The 21,627-nt window shown below is 51.8% G+C and overlaps 1 long non-coding RNA gene across 1 annotated transcript in view; it reads left to right on the top strand.

Annotated features, from left to right (window-relative positions):
• Positions 1-1,291: 1,291 nt before the first annotated feature.
• Positions 1,292-21,627, top strand: part of LOC118540593 (uncharacterized) — a 48,372-nt gene continuing 28,036 nt past the window's right edge. Inside the window, exons 1-2 of the long non-coding RNA XR_004919722.2 lie at positions 1,292-1,365; positions 11,171-11,240. This is a non-coding gene — a long non-coding RNA (uncharacterized LOC118540593). The remainder of the gene's footprint in view (positions 1,366-11,170; positions 11,241-21,627) is intronic.

The following is a 21,627-nucleotide window of genomic DNA, read 5'->3' as shown; positions in this document are numbered from 1 at the left end:
TTAGGGCTTTAGGTGTTCCAATGACGAGTTGTGGGACCCTGGGGAGTTCTCTGCATTGTCTGAGTCTTGGTTAGCCCATTGTAAATGGGGATTCCCACGAACAGGATAGGTGAGAGAATCATGCGAGAAAGCAGATGGGAAAATGCTTTATAAACCATAAAGCACTCATGGAAGATAGCTAATGCTGCTTTTAGCTTTTAGCAGCTACCAATGAGAAGCATTTCAAATCAAGATTTATAATACAAACAAGGATTTCCTACCTGGGTCACAGAAGCCCACCGTAATTTCTATCCATACCTGCCTGCTCCTAAGACCTTGGACAAATGACCTAATCTCTATGGATCTCTCTTTCTTTAGCCTTGTTAGCTCTGCCATTATTCACTGGAAGGCGCACTCTTGTTACCTTCTGTGATCTCTCCCCACCCCTGCATTTCTTCCCCCTCCTGCCCTAAACTTTTTCTCCTCCTCCCTGGGGAGGCACTTTTGCCTTCCTGAATCTTCTCCTTGCTACCCCCATCCACACACCCCCTTTTCTCTTTGGTCTTTCCAGGTTTTGGCAAGAGAGATCTGTGTCCTTCCCCAAGAGATGTCCCTGAGAATTCTTTAAGTGGCTGGGAAGAGAAAAGGATCTCATGTGTTTTTGGTACCAGAGATAATCAGATAATTGTGCAATTAGCAGTAATTTTATCGCTCCTGTAATTTCCTTTTAACAAGAGCCCCTTTAAAAAAAATAAGAGGGATTTCTTCCTTTTTTTTCCCCCCTTGTGTTGTTTTGTCTGGAGTGTCTGTCATCAGGAATTTGGTCGGACACCCATCACGCTGCGAGGAAGCCAGGGAGAGGGGAAAGATGCAGGAGGCAGACCGCCTCGGGGAGGGAATCTGCGGTGGGGGCAGCTCTCCTCGGCTCCCCGCCGGGCACAGACTGTGGGAGGGGACCCAGCAGGAGGAGGCTCCTCTGGTGCCCAGAGACAATGTCTTGTCTCTACAGCGACTCCCCATGCCTGTCCCCCACGGGATGACCCCGGGCGCCTGGGAAGGGACACTTGGGGAGAGACTCCAGAGGCTGGGAGGGTGCAGCTGAGCTCCCTCCGGACTCGGTGAGCGGGAGGGGTGCAGCGGGCAGCGCTCCAGGGCCCACCGGCCCCCTCGCCCCCCAGCCCTCCTCCCGCCTCGTGGGCTGGGCCACAGGGGAGGCAGACACCCCTAAGGTCTTTTGCCAGGTAATTACCAAGCAAATTCCCGGCGATCTTCTCTCCTCCCCCGGGCAGTGCCCGCTGCATGTTCCCTGATTCGGCCGGCTGCGCAGTCAGCGCCAGGTGACCTGCGGGGCCCCTAACTGCCCGGAGTTGCCCGGGACCGTGCAAGGTAAGCGCTCGCCGCCCGCCTCCCCGGCCCTGGGTGCGCACCGCGAGCCAGGCGCCCTACGTCCCAGGCCCACGCTCAGCCGGCAAAGCCGGGCGCTGCGGGGCGCTGCGGGCTCTGCGCCGGGCCAGGTGGGGCGAGCTCGGGCTCCGCGCAGCTGAGCAGCTTTGCGCTCCTGGGGCCCCGGTGGAAGAAGCTGGTGGGGACAGGAGCGACTTGTGGCAGGAGAGGGGCCACCTCGCCACGGCCCCGAGGAAGAGGCCTTTGCGGGACGCGGGATCCTCCTGTCCCTTCCCTCCGGTGGAGAGGCGCCTCATTGATGAGCCTTGTCATCATCCTTCAAGTGTAATTTTTTTAAATTGCAAAAATCTTACAGAGCTATTAACCTCAAAAGAGTTTAACATATGGCAGACCGAGTCTCCCTCTTACCCTAATTATAAGGCTTGCAGTAATGGGGCTGTCTTTTAAGTTACAGCTGCTGCGCTTTTGGCTTTCACTAACATTACATCCTATTAAAGAGCTACATTAAATGCATGCAAATTGCCGGAGCGACTGCGCTCTCCCGACCAATGAGGGGGCCGGATTGCAGCCCAGGCGGCGATATCGAGGGTCAGTCTCACCCTGCTGCGAGCGCCATATGATCTATCAATCAAACTCCTCTCATTAATTAACTAATTCATTAAATATCTTTATATATGAAGGCCCGGCCAGGCGGAACATTGTGTTGACAGGGACGTCCCGTCAGCACTTAGCCCGGTGAAGTCCCCTCCCCTCCTGCACAAATCACCAGATGACTAAGAGAGGTCAACTTCCCAGGGTCTGCAGGCAACACAAGAACCTGCTGTGCTCGTGCCCACCCCTGGGGGCACCCTCCTTGGGCCTCCTTGTGTATGATGCCCCTCTGTCCGGCCTCCTCCCTGTGCACCTGCTCTGCACTCACCATGCTATGGTTGTAATGAGCTGTCTATGGGTCTGGTGCTCATCTTCTCTGGTTCCCCTAGACGGCCCGGACTGGACTGGATCTTGCTCATCTTGTACCCCCAGTGCCTAGCACAGAGCCTAACACGTGGTAGATACTCCCAATGTTTGTGGAATGAAGGAATGACATGCTGTAATGAGGGCTCTCCTCTCTCCAGTACCCCCAACACCTAGCAGGCCCTCCTTTGCAGTGCTCTTCCATTGACTGGTCACTCCAGGGAGGAGAGGACAGCCATGTGAGTGGGTGGCATCTGTAGAGAGGGATGGGGGAGGAGAGATGGCTTCATGGTGGTCCTGGAGGAGGGGCAGGGATGGCGGGAGAAAGGAACTTTTGAAGTTCAGAGCTGGTAAGCAATGTAGTCACGATAAACAGACTCTGAAGCAAACTCTTACTGGAAGAAGGAAACTGTGCCATTCTATGAACAGCAGATGCAGCTTCAAATGGATGGTGGGCTTCCTTAGTTCTTCATATGCATGCACACTTATGTATATGTGTATATATATATATTTGCTGTGTATACATACATATATATGCACATATATTTTTGTGGAGCAACTGTTATAGAATCGTTCCTTTCCTGTATTTATCTCATTCAAAATTGACAACTTGGCCAGGTGGTTATTTTTACTTCCAGGCTATAGGAGAAGAAACAGAGACTCAGAAAGCACAAGTAACTCATCCGAGGTCAAGCAGCAAGCCAGAATTCAGACTTGGGCTTGTGGGATCCAGGACCAATGTCAACCGCTGTGTCATCAGCGTGTAAAAAAATGATGCGGGAGAGATCAGTGGTTGTGCTGCTCTCCTTGGTGGCCTGTTGCTCCCCTTTGTCCCCACAGTTGTCTTTCGCTCCTTGCTTTGCCGCAATCTCTGCACTGCTGCCTTCTCTGCTGGGCTGGTAGGTTTTCGCTCGACGTTTGGGAAGACCGATGTCACAGCACACCCCGTGATCCAGGCTGCTGGCCCTTGACTGACTTGGAATGATTTTCCACATAGGGCACCTCGGGCGGACAGAGCCAACTGTCTTATCTTAGAGCAGTGTGTCTGCAAAGACCTGTGCCCTGAGCAGCTGGGCACAAGGAACAGGGATGGGATGGGCACCCCCAAGCCGGCTCCTTGGAGAACACTCCCCATGCAGACTCTGGCCCCTCTCAGAAAGGGCGGTGGCAGGTGGAGGCTGCGGGGTCAAAATCAAGAGGGTCTCTGCTGCTGTTAGCCTTAGATCCTGCTATTCAGCTCATGCAAGTTCCCAATCCACCCAAACGAAATGAGGTGTGCAGGCAAACTTCCAAACCCTAGAAATTCCAGGGAAAAACACATGCCCAGATCCTTTTATGCTCCTCTTTCCCCGCCTCTCTCCCTCTTACTCTCTTGCCCTTCTGAGACATGGGGCTAATGGACTTTAGCTGTTAGCACCTGTGATGCTGGGCACCAACCTCGCCATGGGCTTCTATAGCTTCCTCAGGCCCCCTTGAGTCCCAAGAATAGTTTTGGAATGGGGCGTGCTGTGCTAATGGGGGTTAATGGTAACCTCGGAATCAATTTTCCCTCCCAGAAGAAAATTCTCCTGGCTTAGGCTGCGCAGACCATAATAGTGAAAATGGCTCTAGATTTGAAAAATTGGCACATTGTAGTCCAACAAGGCAATTTTTCAATTGTTCCATGCAGCTGAGCACCTCTGGATGCTATGCTCTTTGTGTCCTCAAGCTAGAGGATGGAGAACACTTCCCAGCCAAAATCCAGCTCTGAGGTGGCCTTTTTTTCTCCTACCCCAGTCTGAATTTGTGGGTTTTTTGTTGTTGTTGTTGTTGTTGTTGTTGTTGTTGTTGTTCACTTGCCCAAAATCCTTGCAGCTTTGTCCTCCACCTTAGCAGTTGCCAGAGCTATTAGACAAAGAAAGAGTGGTGTGGCTCTCTGCAGAACCTCACTCCTGAGGCCAAAGGGCCCGGGGAAGAGGGTTTGCTGAAGACCATGGGTCTGTGCTCAGGCAGCAAGGCGAGGCCAGACAACCCAGGAGCACAGCTCCCAACCAGCTCTTCCTGGCCAGTGTCAAAGCTGGGCCTTTCTTGGGCTCGATGATGAGAATCCAGAAGAGGAAATGTCTGTGATCATTGTGCAGGACACTTGATTTTGATGAGCTGGGTTACCTCTATTATAAAATGCAAATCGTTTTGTTTTCATGGACATTAAAATGCAAAGCAAGGCATTTTAGAATAAAAATATATGGATATGTATTTCAAAATACTAGAACCACAGAATGGGAGACCTGCAAGGCAGTTTACCAGTTCCTTGGTAAATGTCCTCATCGTACAGATGGGGAGATGGAGGTTGCCCGGGGTCACACATCTGGTCGGTGAAGAACTTGCTGGCACTGTGCGGTGCTCCAAGCTTGTTGGGTAAGGATCCCAGTGGCCCAGGAAAGCCATTGTTTCCTTTCTCTGCTCCTGTGGCCACAGCGCTCTCCTTTCAGATCGTTTGTCCTTCCGTGCGTCCCCTTAGCGTGGGCCTATTTGGTGACTCAAGACTAGCAGCATGTAACTTTTTATTATTATTATTATTATGTTATGTTAGTCACCATACATAACATCATTAGTTTTTGATGTAGTGTTCCATGATTCATTATTTGCGTATAACACCCAGTGTTCCATGTAGAACGTGCCCTCTTCAAAACCCATCACCAGGCTAACCCATCCTCCCACCCCCCTCCCCTCTAGAACCCTGTTTGTTTTTCAGGGTCCATCGTCTCTCATGGTTCATCTCCCCCTCCGATTTCCCCCCCTTCATTGCGAGACTGTTGAATCACAGATCTGTACCTCTGAAACAAATAATACATTATATGTTAAAAAAAAAAAAGAGGGGAAGACTAGCAGCATGTAATGTGTTACAACAGAATGTGGGACAAGGGCTGAACCGGGGCTTGGCCTGCTGGCTGGTCTCTCTGCATCCGGCCTTCCTCCCCTTCCACCCTTTTCCCACGACACATCCTGTGATCTCCACCACGCCCGGGGATCACATCGTACCCTGACTCCTCTATGCAGTCCAGGATCCCTTCCATATGACCTGAGCCCTGTCTCACAGCCACTTGCCTTCCCACCTGCACTGCCCTGTTTCTTCATTTCCTTAAGTGCATCTTGCCTTTGCTCACCTTCGTAGCCCCCACTGGCCTTTGCACATTCAATGGTCCCCTCCTCCCAGAAGTACACACCTCCCTTCACCTGGCTAGCTCCAGATCAGCCTTCAGGCTCTCATAAAACCCCGGTTGCTCTTCACTGAGCCCCACAGTGTCTACCAGGCGTTCTTCCTCTGAGCCCCTAAAGCACGCCTCCCTTCCCCTAGCCTGTCACTTATGACCTTGTATCGCCTGTTGACCCATCTGAATCTTCCATCAGAACATGAGCTCCAAGGGGGCGGGGCTGGGCCGCGGTCACTGTTGAATGCCCGGCTCCCTGACGACTGCCTGCCTGGCTCAGGCCAGGCGCTCTTGAGTCGTTGAATGACTTTTGTGAAAACGACACCACTACTATTGTAACAAGTAACAGCAGCTGATGCTCAGGGGAATGGCTCCGTGTGCCAGCAGCAATGCTAAGTGCTTTCTGGGCATCATCTAATTTACGGTAGTTTTTGTATGAATTGAGTGAGCCGAGAGACAAGGGTTCTAATTCTGGCTCTGCCACCAGCTGACTGCGTGACTTTCCAGTTACCCTGGTTTTCTTATCTTTGGAATAAAGGAGAGAGAAAGGGGGCAGACCAGACTTAATTTCTCCGGTCCCCCACCCCCACCCCAGGCAAAGAGGGAGCCAAGAGTCAGTCTACGAGGGCCTAGGGGGACTCAGCCCTCAGGATTCAGAGAACCAGCAGACAGAGGGTCAACTTTCTAGTCTGGGAGCAGGAGGAGGGGGACATGGCTGAGAGGCTGGGAAGGGCAGCGGGTTGCTCTCCCATGCTGTGGTAGAGCTTCCAAATAGAGAAGCCCGCTGCTGGCTGAGTCATTAACGCTGGTCTCCTGGCCGTCACCTCGGGCATTGTCTGATTTAAGTGTAATAGCTTGTTTGGTGGATTTTGCCTTCTATAGAAATCCCCCCAAGAGTGAAGTGCTTCATTCAGCCGGGAGAGCACAGGCCTTTGTGTGAACGTGTTTGGAGTTGGTTATCAAAGGGGAGGATAAATTAGAGCTCAGGGCTGAAAGGAGAGGAAGAGGGGGCCCTTTCATGAGCGGGGCTGAGCACTTAGGCAGCTGACTGGGGCCTTGAAGCCCCAAGGCCAGCCCTCTTGCCTTTTGGGAAGGGGAGTGCTCCACGCAGGCCTGGCTGTACCCGGGTGGAGCCCAGACTCTGAGATCCAACCAGGCCCTGGGGCGGCAGCAGGAGTGGCAAGGGAGGCTCCTAAGAAGAATGGCCTCCAGTGCCTGGAGGACACACTGCTCTCCCTCTTGTCCCACTCGCCCCTGTACCCCCTTTACAGAGTTGCAGGCAAGCCTTAAACTCCTGTCTGGATTTATTGAAATCACGTGCCGTTGGTACCCAACGCTCCAAGGAGTGTCGTTAGCCTTTTGGGTCCTGTTCAGGAGTTTGGGTCCTTCTCTTTATTGACCTATCCCCATCAGCCTCCCTCTCATCCTCCAACACACACAAACAAGCTGGTTCTCGGGATGGTTTTATGGAGTGCACTGATCAGCCAGGAATACAGAGCTCCTGAAATGAGAGCTCCCGGGCACCCGTCCTTCTCCAGGGACTTGGCTTCTGATGTCCCGATTCAGAGGCCATGCTGGGCACAGCTGTCAGCTGAGTCACAGGCAGGGCGGCCTGAATGGTAAATTGCACCGAGTGCCCAGGTTTTTCCTGCAGGAATGCCTCCCTCTGATTTTCAGCGGGTCTTCCCCAACATCGGTGACAGCTGCTTGCCGTTTGGGATCTAGAGCAACAAGGTCATTCCTCAAGAAACCAGAGATCTGACTGTCATTTGCCCATTGGTGACAACACCTTAGGTGCGTATCAGTTTCCAGCCGGAAGGACCCGGAGACACCAAGTTGTAGACCTGTTTGGAGTTGCAGATATTTTATGGGATTGTCTGAAAGTAATGGCCCCTCAGCCCAGCAAAACACATAGATTCTCACGCATACAAAAACTTACATGCCATTTTGGGGGGCTTATGCCCTCCAAATCTATGGATCCATCCCACCCTGGCTGCACATTTGAATCATCAAGGAACTTTGATAAAACTCTGACGTCTGGGCCTTAAACACAAAGACTCTGGCTTAATTGGTCCGGGTGCGGTCTGGGTGTTAGTATTTTTTCCTAAAACACTCTAGGAGGTTCTAATGTTGCCAGGATTGAGAATCATCACCCTAGGGCCTCTTAGATCCCCCTCCTCAGATTAGGAAGCCCAGCTGTGGACAGTCAATGCTTGTACAGAGAGATGCTTAGGAAGGCACATGCTGGGGCAGTTGCAGGAAGAGGGTTATACACCGTGAGCAGATTTATTATTTTGCCCACTGAGTTTAAAATCCTTTCCTTCTTTCTTCACCCCTTGAGGAGTGCTTCCTTGGTGTTCACTTAAAATAATTTAAGCACACCACAGTGGGAAGGGAGCCTGGTTGCCTTGATGTGATTCTGTCATTTCAAGGAACTCAATACAAATTTCGTTTCCGTGTTCGCTCAATGCAACTTCCACATAGAGGTCTTATGTTGCAAACCAGATTTCTCTTTTCATCTGGTCACCCCCCGGGGAAATTGTGTATTTGAAATTCAAACAATATTTCGGCAAAAAGAATTTCTCATTATATGCAGTGGGAGAAGGCCAATGAGAGGAAAGCACCGAGAAATGATTGAGTGACATTTCTATTTGCTGGTTTGACTTCCCTACCAGTGGCGGCCGTGTTTGGGGGCTGCCAGGAAACTCCTGGTGTGGACTGGAAATGCCAGACCCCTGGAAAAAAATCATTTGGAAGAGAAAAGTGCGAGTGCGCTAGAAGCAGGTTTGAAGAGTCAGTGTGACCTCAAGCTGACAACGTCGGTAACCGTAAGCACGAGATACGGAAGAATTCTGCATGTGGCATTAAGTTCTCTCAAGGGAGGAGGTTCCTTGAGCTCTAGACTCTCAAGGTTGAAGGGAACTCAGAAGTCACCTGGACCTACCTTCTTTGGCAAGTGAATTCCCTCTCTGACATCCTGACACTGGTTAAGCATTTGGAATAATTGACACAAAAAACATTTATGGAGCATGAACAATGTCTAGTGCTTGGCATGGTGTGTAGGGGAATTCAGAGACTGATGGTTAATACCTCCCCTAACGTGACGTCCAGTTTCCTGAGGACCCAAACAGCCAAAATGGTGGGGACACGTGGTAAATGCTATGCAGTCAGGAGGCAGAGGGAAAGAAAGGTGACCTTGACTGAGAGTCCATTAGGAGTCAGGTACTTTCCCCAAATGACTTTCTTGAATCATTACAACAATTTTTGAAAATAAGTACTATTATCATCATCCTCTTTGTACAGGCAAGAGAATGGGTGCTCAGAGAGGTGAATTTGCTTTCTTAGAGTGACAGAGAATGAGCATTTTAACCTAGGATATCCTAGGCCAGTGCTTTTGCTGTTATATAATAATCTGTTTTCCTAAGGTGGGGGAGGGGTTCAAAAAGGGCAGAGTGGCTTTAGGCTGGGGTGGGGCGTGGGCAGGGAGGGATTTGGGCAGGCAGAAATGGCTGAGAGAAGTGCCCAGAGCACAGGTACCCAGGCTGGATGGTGCTGCTTGGGGAAGGAAGAACCCCTTGGGCTGGAATGCACTTGTAGGGGGTGACAGAGTAGGAAGGTGGCCTAGCACAGATTTTGGAAGGCATGGAAGCTAAGGAGTTAGGATTTGTGATGGGACAGACAGTGGGAAGTCCTTAAAAGTTTCGGAGGAGAGGGGGAATATAATGGGATCATTGCTACTCTCGATTTAGGATTAACAGAGGCGATTTCAAATCCTGGTGCTGATGGTTTCCTAGCTCTGTGACTTGGGTGGATTATTTAATCTCTCTGTGCCTCCATTCCCTCGTCTGTAAAATGAGGATGATAAATAGTTGTTACCTCTTGGCGTTGTTGTAAGGATCAAATAAGTGATATATGTGAGCTGCTTCGGATAATGCCTGGCACATAGTGAACTCTTCGTGAAGGTTGGATATGATTTTCACCCTTTGGGAATGCGATTCTGATCATGGTGTGTATAGGAAGGGTTGCAGAGGGGAGAGTTGGCGGGCGCGGATTTTAGCTAGGAGGCTATTGCAGTGGGCCAGGCAAGAGGGTCTAAGGGCTTCCCCCCAGAGTGGTCGGGAGGGAACTGCAGAGGGGAGAGAAACAGGAGGGTAGGGCGGGGGAGGGTCAGTGTTACTCTGCTTCCTCCTGGTGGTGGGGGTGCATTCAGGAGCGCCCGCACAGGACTGGGCACTGGAGATGTGGCCGGCCGGTGGGGAAAGATGAGAAATTTGGCTTACACCTGTGCTAACCTGGAGTGAGAGCAACCAGGAGCAGGAAGAGGAGACCTAGGAGGGCAGTCTAGCCTTGCCCTTGGCTTCATTCCATGTGGTTGCTCCCCTTCTTTGCATCCCCAGGTCCTGGGGATCCCCATCCTCATGCTGCCCTTGACTCCTGGGTTCCTGCCTCCTCTGAGCCCTCTCTGGGCCTCCCACATGACCTCTGCTGCTGCTGCCCCAAAGGCTCAGGACAGGGGGTCCCGGGTCCCCGTCAAAGCAGGCCAGTTTCTTCTGACACCTCGGGGTGGCTGGCTGTGAGGGATGGGTGGGCAGAATCCCCAGGGTGTGTGGCTGGGAGGCAGAGGGAAGGATTTGGGGGATGGTGGTAGGTAGCAGTAGGATACAATCCTGCCCTAGGAGGAGGAAATAGGTGAGTGACCAGCTTTGTGGCTTTCAGGGGTTTCACTTTGTGCTGCTGCAAGAATCGCTGGATGCGATACTCGATGCCCTGTACTCCCCGCCCTTGTGCATGTCTGATGGCCTGCATGTCTGATGGTGTGCATGTCTGATGGTGCACCGTCTGATGGCGCACCTCTCTGGTGGAGCACCTGTCTGATGGCGTGAGTGTCTGATGGTGTGCATGTCTGATGGTGTGAGTGTCTGATGGTGTGCATGTCTGATGGCGTGAGTGTCTGATGGTGTCCATGTCTGATGGCGTGCATGTCTGATGGCGTGCATGTCTGATGGCGTGCATGTGGCATAGTGAGGGGTGGCAGGTGCCAGCTCACTGCCGGGAAGGGGTGCTGAGGGAGGCTAGATGGCCTCTGGCGAGTAGGGGGTGTTCAGCCTGGAGCCCCCCACTAGCCCCCCAGCCTCCGTCGGATCCCACCCTGCCTACCCACTGCCTGCCGGCCATCACCACCGTTGCCGTGGATCCGAATGCTTCCCTGCCTTATGCATCTGGCACTCAGACAAAACGAAGCTTGCATGTGGAAGCGGGAGTCTTGCAGCAACATTACCAGCCTGCTGTCAGCCAGGGCCTCTGCCTCTGCAGAGCCGACTCCAGACAGGTGGCCGTGTGTCAGGCGGGCCTGCCTGGGCTTGGCAGGGGGTCTTGTGGACAGGCAGAGTCAATTACCCAGAAAGGTTCCACTTAACTTCCGCTGCTATTTGCAGACCCTGCCCCGGCCTCCGCAGCCATGCTGGCCTTGGCCAGAGCTCATCGGCCTGTGCTGGAGCCAGCTGCCTGACAACCCTGTCCTCAGACATGTCCTGTGCCACTGATTCGGGGTTGGGGTGGGGGTGGGGGGCCAGACTCCCCTCATCAGCTCTGGGGCTGCCTATTCCAGTCCTGACTAGTGGATTTCCATTTCTGCCCTGCAGACCTCCCGGGATCATCAGTGGAAGGGACATCAAGAGGCTGCCTCCCCTCCATGTCCACTTCTCTCCTCTGGTAAGCATCCCACATGTTCTCATCCTCCCCGGTCACTTGTCTAGTACCACGGGTGGTTATGGTCTGGGGTCTGGAGTCCGACAGCTGTGGATTGGAAGCCTGGATCAGCCACATACTACTGTGTGACCTGGCACGATCATTTCAACTTCAGTTTCACCATCTGTGAAATGAAAATAATACTAATATAACTCTCATGAGATTTCTACAAGGATCAAAGAAGATACTGGGTGTTAAGTGTCCGAAGTGCCCAGCACAGGATAAACACTCAACTAATTTCTTACCTTTCTTCCTCCTCCTCCCTTTTCATCCTCCCTCCTCCTCCTCCCTCTTCTTCCTCCCTCCTCTTCCTCTCTTTTTTTCCTCCTTTCTCCTCCACTCTCCTCTTCCTATTTATTTATTTAAGATCCTCCCTTATCAGGAAGTTGACCGTTTGGTTCCTCCCTTCTGCTATAGAAACCTGAATTGGTAGAAAACCCAGCTTCAAGTCCAGTCTTATCTACCAAATCTCTCCATTCAGAATTTAGTCTACAACTTCCAAAATAGATCATGAAGTTAGGCTGTGTTTCCCCCAGGTGGTTAATGCACAGGTCAAGGACTTTGGGTTATTTAAAGTCCTGATGGTTCTACCCGCTTTACCAACTGAAGTTTTGTATTTCCTGGACATTTCCTCTCTGTGCACCCCCAAACCAGTCCAGTCATCTCCCAGATGTTTGCTATTGGTTAGAAACATCCAACAGGTGCAGTGTGAGGCTCAGTAGGTGTCACTTCGTAACAGGATTTCAGCTTCAAACATGTGCCCAATGGATGGAAGGCAGAACTCTCAGTCATTTGGTCATTCAGTCATTCAACAAACACGGAGACTCTACTATGTGCCTGGGAGCTGAAGGTTTAAAGGCAAATAAGACGCAGCCCAGGCCCTCCATAAGTGAGCAGTCTGATGGGGAGGTGGAAAAGCACACAGATAATTACAACAGAAAGCATATCTGCTGAGACAGAAGAAGGAAAATGTGGCCGAAGAAGAGGGGTTGGAGGGGCTTGTGGGACCAAATGGGAAGCCACCACACTCTGCAAGTCAAGTAGCTCCAGATGGAAGCAACTGACAGACTCCTGTGCAGGCAGAAGGGAGCTTTCCGAGTTTGGACTCATCTTGCAACCCGTTCCCTAGGCTCTTTGTCCAAGGACCCCGCCCCTGCAGGAGGCTCCCTTTGTGTGCATCTTGGGTTTGGGGCAGGGTCCCCCACCCATCTCCCTTGCTCTGGAGGTGGGTTGTGAGGTGGGACTGGTGGATTCTGGGAGCAGTGGCTACGCCCTAGCACTATACTAATTGTGCTAGACAGAGCTGTTTAAATACCACCAGACAGAATATTACTCAAATTAAAATGAGGCCTTAAATGTCATTATTTGTGTCATTATTAATAGCCCCTAATTGTGTTCTCTAATCATCATGAAATTATGTTAGTATTAATATTCACGTCAAAGCTGCCTAGGGAACTTGGAAGATTTTAGAAAAAATTACACCATATGTCAGTTCCCACGAATGTGAAGCAAATGCTGGTTTTAGTGCTTAGCTCAGGCTGGAGCTGAGACAGTGCCCCCGATGGCCCAGATCCCCTTCATTCCTGCTCCCTGAGTGGCCGGCTCCTGGACCCCTCCCCCCCGGCAAGACCCTTCGAGGCGTCAGTAGGACCTGTTCTCGGGGGTGCTCTGTAGGTCTCCTGCCAACTGCTCTGGTCGCGGAGGGGATCCGAGTCTGCTCAGATGGGAGAGCGTTTGGTGCCCCGGGAGCCACACGTCTCCTTCTCCTCTCCTGGAGGTTTCAGACCTGCCTGTGTCTAGACACCGTAATAAAAAACACGTGGCCACCCCGCCTGTCCTCGCTCTCTGCCTCCTCGTGGACCCCATCTCAGTGTGTTTTGGATTCTGCCCAAACTGCCCTTCGTGGCTCAGGGAAGTAGCTCCAAAAGAGTAAGTGTGAGTTTCCCCGGCACATTTACTGTATCATGCCACCAAGAAAGAACTTTCAGAAAATGTGCTCAGAGACTCAGAATTGGAAAGTAGTGTGTACAGAGCGTCCATACAATCCGGAAACAGGTGCATCTATCTATGTCCTCAAGGATGTCTTTTTACTGTAAGGAATAAAATAGCAGCATCCGCTTTTCCACATTTTGTGGACAACCTGTACTTTGCCCCCTGTTCAGTTTGCGGGGGCTTCTCTGGGCGGGGTGGGGGGGGCACTGCGTCCCAGCATAAGGACGGCACTCCCTTTGGATGCTTTCTTATCAGAGGCTTCAGGAGGGAGAGCCTCCGCCGGGGATGAGCTGAATCGTGCCTCTCCTCACGTCAAATGGGACTCCAGTTCTGCCTCCCCCTCAGACTGACACCAGCTATAAGGGATAGGGTGGTGACAAGGCAAGCGATACTGCCAATTAGAGCTTCCCTCCCTGTGGGGTTGTGTGGGGCGAGTGCCCTGGGACCCCCAGAGGCATCAGCCTCCTGCTGACATCACTCACTGGCTCCTCTTCATCATTTCTACAACATTCCTTTAGGCTGCCTGCTCCATGCCTCAGTCATCCTCTAATGGGGTCCACGTGACCACGATGTGTCAGACAAATCTGGGGCAACCGCCTCACTCTCTTCCCAGAGCCCTTGGAATTCTCTGGAACTGAGAATATTCAAATGCCTTTCTTGGTGAAACAGCAGGCTTCCAACCCCCCAAATATTATGACTTGAGTTAAATATAACCCAGAGCATGAAAATAACGGCACAACACAGGGCTTTGAGAAGCCATGGAGGGAGCGGCTCACACACAGTCACACTCTCTGTCACCTTGGGTGTGGCGGGCCACCTACGGAACCCGTGGCCACTCAGGCAGGGCGCCCACAAACACACACAGAGGCCTCGGTGCATTCTGGGCTGGTGAGTAGCAACTGCAGCCTGGCTGGGCCTTGCGGGGGTTGGTGGCTGGATATATTCTCTTTTTGTCTAAGCAGACATGGTGTGACTTCAAGGATGGGGAGGAAGTGTCTTAGCTGTGGTGTAGAAAGGGAGACTTGTTGACATTTTAAGACGGGGGGGGCAAGGTGCAAGTGGGACGCCCTGCAGTGTCAGCTGGGGCTTGGCTTGCTGATGCTCATTTCCCAAGCCCACGGGAAGACGACCTGTGCCCTTTCTGGGTGCTGGACTGCGTCTTCAGATAATCCAGAAGGAGGGGAGTGTGGGGAGATGTATGTCTGGGAACCTGAGCCAGATCCTCCAGCCTGCCTCGGTTTCCCATGTAAGTGTGCACAGTGGTGTTTGGTAAGAACTCAGAGTGGGGTGGATAAGCACAACGTCTTCTGAAAGCCAGACTCGCTGAATTCCAAACCGAGGGATTACAGTCACTGTTGGCCTAGGGCTGCATTTGAACCAGCGAGCCTAGAAGAGCATAGTAGAATAGGCTCCCTCTCAGGGCTGAGCTACCAGCCAGTGACCCAGCCACATGGCCACATGGCGGCCCCTCTCTCCTCTGCTCGGGGCCAAACAGCAGAGAGCTCAGGCCAGTCCAAGACAGCAGGTGGATGGGCATCTCCTTTGTATTACGAATGCCTTATGCGTGTGGGAGGGTGGACAGCATTGGTAACTGCTTCCCTTGGTGCCCATAAGGCAAGCAGATGAGAAAACTGAGTCTCAGCACAGGTATGAGCCAAAGGCCACATGGCTTACAAGCGACAGAAGTAGAGTTGACCCCGAGTGTTCTGATCGCCAGTGCCGTGGTTTGAATTCAGTACATCACTCTCTACCCCTGCCCCCCACCCCCAGGCAAAGGCAGGGTGGGAATTCTGAGGAAAGTCGAGGGGCTGGCTCGCTAGACCGTGAATTCTACAAAGACAGCAGCAACAATGTTATGAAGCTCTGTGCCTTTCCTCCAATCTTTTTTTCCAGCTCTCTCTCTCTCTCTCTCTCTCTCTCTCTCGGGAGTCCAGAGCGATGTGTGGGAAGGTATGAACGGAAGGTGGTGAGAAGGACTTCTTCCTGGCGGGGTCTTTGCTTTCGTGCCCTCTGATCTCTTCCTTAAGACGAGCCAGTGGAAAGAGCCCCTGTTCCTCCAGGATCTGAGAACAAAACCACAAAGGCACCTCCTCTCCCCACTGTCCCCCATCACCAAAGCCTGAGATGCCTTATTTGAGAGAGGGCTTGGGCGAGGGAAGGGGATTCCTGCTTCCCCTGGCTGCCGGTGTGAGGGTCTTCGGCGGAGACCAGAGCCATAGCGGGGATACCTCCCCTGGACTCACCCCCAGAGCCGCCCGCCTGCTTCCTGCATGAGGAAGCGGACATCACAGGCTGTTCTGGGGGTGCACAGAGCACCTGACTGCCCCCTTTTCCATCCCGAGACCCACTGTCCAGCTCCCCACCTCTGTGCCCCCTAATCCTTCTTCCACCCCCATCTTCCGTGCTACAAAGCCCCGGCTAGAAGGTGACAAAGCTGACTGGCTGCCTAATTTGCCACAGGGGCTGTTGCCAGGCAACCACCCCACTCGGTAGCTCAGATTGTCAGCCCAGATCAAACCCCTGGTAGCACTTAACCCCGTAACTGCTTACCGCAAATGCTAATTACCCGGGCCCACCAAACAGCAGATTTCACACTGTTTATTTATTTATCAACGATCAGGAGCCTGGGTTCTCAGCACCTTCTGTGCCTCAGCCAACGCTCCTCACCACTGACTGTCCCAAGCGGGAGGTGGAGGCCTTTGCCTTGTCAGTGTCTGTCCTCTTTTCCGGCCATATCTGGTGGTAATAGAATGGAGCGTTGGCCATTTCGCTCTCCTGGATTGGATTCTCCCTCAGTGAGCCATAATGCCTTGACCACTATCTGGTCTCCAGGGGAGAGGTTGAGGAGCTGGTTTCTACATTTTTGACTACTTCCAGGTTAACATTCTTAATCTAGAACCTCATAGTTATGAGCGAAAGTTGTTTCTTTGATGTTTGTACTCAGTGGAGTGGGGGTTGATCACCAATTTTTGACAATTTTAACACTTGAGTGTTTCTATGCATTCCTGTTCTCGGGCTCCACTTCCCCAGGTGGAATAACTCACAGTCCTTTAGCTTGACCAGGCGTTACGGGAAGCTTTAGACATACATAGATACATACATAGTTAGAAGCTCTAGACATACATACATAAACATAGATAGATAGATAGATAGATAGATAGATAGATAGATAGATAGATGATATAGACATAGATAGATAGATATACTAAGACATAGATCAAACTCTAGTAGAGTTGATTTGTTCTGGAGTTGGCCTCCCTGTTTCAGACAGTGATCACCCCGCCCAACCCACGGTAAGTCCTTAACAACTCCTGGTGGAGGCATGAACACAACCATGTTTCCAATTGTTCTTTTCTAACCCACAGAGTAGGGTTGGCAGGAACGAGAGAGACCATTGAGTATCAGAGCAAACTCCCCTGTCCCTTCTTTCTTCCTTTTCCCTGTGAGACTAAACTCTGCCTATAAGCCACATGGTAGGAGATTCCCATGAGGCACTGAATCTCCTTCCTGATGGCGAGGGGCCAAACAAGCGTAGCCCTGATGGTGAAGGGCAGGTCTATGGCCATCTCGGCCATAGAAGAGGAGCGTTCCACACATTCTCAAAAAGCAGCTTCTCCCGTGCACGTTGGCACCTCCCCATGATGCCAGAGCACTGCAAGGAGTTCCAAAGGGTCCCTGACTGCTCTCCTTTCTAGCTCAAATAAAAATCAGTTGACCCTTCTCTTCCTGGAAGTTGTCTAGTTATTCAGGGTTGGAGGGGCAGACAGGACCGACTTCTATTGAGCATTGTGTTCATTATTTAGGAACAGATACTTCCACCTCGTGGCCCCACTGTGATGTAGGTATCATGCTCCCTATGGATGAACTATGTCAGGCACTGTACTAGTGCCTATATATTTAACCTTTCCCGTAGCTCTAGCATGTGGATATGACCATCTCTATCCCGCATATGAAACACCGAGGTTCAGAGAGGTGAAATAACTTGCTCAAGTTTGCACGACTAGCAAGTGGCCCCGCTGCTACTCTGAGTCACAGTACCAACTTTGAAAACCACAGCTGGGGGAGGGTAAGTGACTTGCCTGAGACCCCATGGCCAGGGAGTGATGGGACAGAGATTTGAATTCTCATTGCTCTGACTCTAAAGCTCTTTTCCTATTTTGACCTCTACTTCACACCCTTTTTGAAGAGTTGTCCCTCCAGTCTCTGTGTTGGAAGGTGCCTCTTTAGAAGTGAAAAATCCATGTGGCCAGCATGGAGGGGGAGTGGGTTCTAGGGAGATGCCTAGAAAAGGCTGCGTCCTGAAGGAACGTCTCTTGTCTGTCTCTTTCCCGTTGCCTCGGAGGGATCACATAGGAGAGAGCCAGAGAGGAAGAGAGAGAGAAAAGGGAGAGAGGAGAGACGGGGAGGGGAGGGGAGAAGAAAGGGGCAAGGAAGGGAGGGAGGAAGAGAAAGAGAAAGACACACAGAGAGAAAGATGTAGAGGAAAAGAAGGAGGGGGAGGAGGAAGGAAGGGAGAGAAAGAGAGATGAGATGGAGGGAGACAGAGTGAGGGGGAGAGGAGGAAGAGGGAGAAAAGAGAGGCAGAGACGGGGAAACACAGGCGCCCGTGAGCGCGCGCGTGCGCGTGCGCGCGCACACACACACGCAGGCTTGTTCCTGAAACCCTGTGGCTCCCTGCTTCCCTCCCGCATCTCCAGTCAGTAATGCCTTGGCTGTGGGCTAAGCCACTCTTGCCAGCTGGTGGCATTAAGAGTTGGGCTTGCCAGTTCGGTCACAGGTGACAGGATTGGGAACATCATCATGGCCCTGGCTCCTTCCCAGTAGACCCAATGGGTCATGGAAAACCCCAGTTGGGGAGTTAAACGGGGGCGAAAAGAGACGGCACATTCTGGGTCCCAGTTGGGAGAGGGGGGTGACCGGCTCCTCATGAGTTTAACACTTTCATGCAAGTGGTTTCTCCATAAAGTATTAATAATGTTCCTATAATTGATACTTCAGGGCAATAACCTCTGACAAAATGGCCCTGATTAGCAGATAATTGAGTGTGTTGGATTGTGTCCTGAGAGAGCTGAACGCCAGGCAAGGCCCATTAGCCCATCATAATGACCCCTTTTGTCAGGTATTAGTGTCATTAAGAGCCTGCTCTCTGAAATCAGTCCCTTTATTTAACTCTTTTCCCTAATTATATGGATCATTTTACAAATCAAAGCAAATGTTTGCATACAGCCCCGGTCACGCAGTGGAGTGAGGTGCGCTGGAGGAGCAGGCCGGAATCTCTGAGTGGACAGTCCTTGGTAAGGAGGACACTTGTAGGCGCGGGGAGTTTCCAGAGGCGATGAGCCCCCTAGGAAAGCGATCCACCAGGGGCTGGTGCCCCTTGCCGGCTCAGGGGCTTGCGGGGGGTAGGGGGGACATCTGGACAGGGGGGCCTTGCCAGGAGAGCTTGAAGACCACACCTGTGCACCTGAATCCATCTTGGCAAAACATCTGGCCTCCTGGACCCCGAATAGCCGGGTCCTTGACACCGAGGGCGCTAGGATGGAACAGGCCAATCCCTGAGTCCAGCCACAGAGCACCCAGAAGACACACAACACCTGGTTCGATCATCGGGTGTTGCTCAGAGCTGGCTGCCATCTGGTCAGGAAGCAGGAGCCTCTGGGAGTGGCCAGAGAGGATAAGTAAGGTCCAAATCCGCGTGGCCACGAGGCCCTACTTAGAGCTGGCAGCTAGGTAAGCAGCTGGTGCTTCTGCGACTCCCAGGGACTTCGAGTACGATCAGCCCCCAGGCCACACACACAGAAGTTGACTGAACCGCAAGCTCAAGGGACAGAAAGCTGCTTCTGACTTGTTCTCCCGAGCGCCTTCTCACTCATTAAAAAATATAGATGGTTTCCCGTGTATGTGAATCCACTCACGGCCTGACACCTTCCCCACCCTCCGAGCCCCGTACGAAGCTTTTGATCTGCAGGGCAGGTTCAGCATGGGTGAATCAGAAAGAGGTCTCAGTGTCTTGCCCGAATTGCTGAGAGATGAGGGACTGATAGGTTGTTGGCAGCGAAGAAGGGTATATTTTTATATACACCAACGATGAAGCCGAAGGGTTATCATCTATTACAGGAAGGGCCCAGAGGTGGCTGAGCTGGGGGATAATTTACTTATTTGGCAAAGTGATGGGTGCATTTCCCAAGGAGAGAGAAAGGCCTGCAGTGGGTCCAGGACTGGTGTCTGTGTGTGGGGTGGGGGAACCGGGTCTCCTCTGCCTCCCCCCGTCCCCACAAAGGCCATGCTCCTTGAGTTTGCTCTCCCTTGTTTGAGTCCCAGGGGAGCCCGTGCTCTTGTGATCTGCGTCGGGCCTGCTGAATCTCCCAGCCGCGGCCTTGGGTGGCAGGAGAGCGGCCAGCCACGCAGAGACGTTGCGGGGGTTTCTGCCGAGGAAGCAGAATCTCGGTGGTGGAGTGTGACATTCTCCTCTCAGAAATAATACCTTTCATTTAAGGTAGGAGAGGAGGTTTGACATCCCGTGAAAATATGATTTTCAGCCCGGTTCTGCTTGGGGCAGCCTTTTTCTTCAGGGCCTACAACACAGTTGCTGTAGAAGGGCTGGAGAACCCCGCGGCTGCAGGTGGGAGCGGTGAGCCGAGGGACGCGGCGGCCGGGGCGGTGGCCGCGAGGGGCACTGGGCGGGCGGGAACCTTGCTCTCTGGCTGCAGCTCTCTCGGGGAGCCAGTTCTGCTCAAACTCCAGGGAATGCTGCTCCCGGGAACAAAGTGCATACCTCACCACCCCGAGTGCAGACTGAGAATAGGGGGACATGATGTGTGTTGCGACAAATACATTAACAACTATTCTATGTGATAGCCGTTTCTAAGGATGAGCTTAGATCTCTACGGTTGTCCACAGATGTGAGCGTACCTAGATGAACAGGACACGGAACCTGCCCTCAGGTAGCTCACGGCGTCCCATGTGTATGCTGTTGTTGGTGGGGGGAGAGGGGCAGGCACAGACACTGAATTCAATCCACGGTAATAGAAGCTTGGGCTGGGTGTTATGGGAAGGCACAGCGGGAGAAAGAGCTAACCCCCTCTGGCTGGGAGGGAAGGGGAAGGCTTTTCTGAAGGCGTAATACTAAAGCTGAGATTTTGGAGTTTGTCAGATAAAAAAAAAAAAAATGAGCTAAAGCATCACAACAAAGAACAGCTACATTTATTAGGGATTCTAGTATAATAATCATAATACCTAATCTTATGGAGCAATTACTGTATGCCAAAACACTTTGCATAATTTATCTCATTTAATCCTTACAGCAACCCTATGATAGGTATTATTGATACCCCCACTTTACAGCTGAGGAAATGTAGATTTTGAGGGAATTTGTGGAGATTAACTACTCTGCTGGGACCACACAGGTCTGTAAGTGTTGGGAATCAAAACTGAACCCAGACTTCTGAAGTCAGAGCGTGTGCTCTTTCTCATGCATCATCCTGACTTCCTACACACTGTCCACATGTAGCTCGTTTAATCCTCGCAATGCCCAGAGAGGCAGGCATCCTTCTCCTCGTTTTCAAGTGAGAAAATTGGGAGTGCTGGGGAGTTAGAGATCTGCTGTGTGAGGAGGTAACAGAGGCAGAGCGTGTTGGGAAATCTTCCAGAGGTAACTTGTGGTTTCCTATAGATCCCCATTCCTATAACCCTGGCTCTTTAGAACAATGGCTCTAAGTCTCACCATCCTTGTGGTTAAAACATGAAGTTTGGGGTGAGAGGTGGAAGGAGTGAGCTTGGTGGTAGGCAGAATTAGGGTCCTCCAAGACCAGCCACATCCCAATCCCTGGCACCTGTGGATATGCTAGGTTATACAGCCAAAGGGTTGCATGTGGAATTAAGGTTGCTGATCAGTTGACCTTGAGATGAGAGATGACGTTGGTTTGTCTAGATGGGCCCGGTGAAATCATAAGGTCCTTATAGGTGGAAAGGGGAGGCAGAAGAGAAAGAACTAGAGAGAAGGCATGAGAGAAGGACTCCACTGATGTGTCGCTGGCTGTGAGGATGAAGAAATGGAGCCATGGGCCAAACGGTGCAAGTGGTCTCTAGTAGCTGGAGAAGGCTAGGAAATAGATTCTCCCCTAAAGCTTCCAGCAAGCAATGCAGCTCTACCACCGTCTTGATTTTAGCGCAGAGAGACTCCTTTTGGACTTCCGAACTCCAGACAATGAGATAATAAATTTGTGTTGCTTTAAAGCCACTACATTTGTGGCACCTGGTTTTAGTAGCCGTGGAGTCGGAAAGCGGAATGGGTCGGCCTGAGGAAGGCCCTGTACACTGGACTCCCGAGTTCAGTTGTTGATTAATCCATTTTAAAGAA

Source organism: Halichoerus grypus, chromosome 11, assembly GCF_964656455.1.
Source record: "Halichoerus grypus chromosome 11, mHalGry1.hap1.1, whole genome shotgun sequence".
Lineage (NCBI taxonomy): Eukaryota > Metazoa > Chordata > Mammalia > Carnivora > Phocidae > Halichoerus > Halichoerus grypus.
Note: the sequence above shows the minus strand (reverse complement) of the source record. Positions and strands in the feature narration are given on the sequence as shown.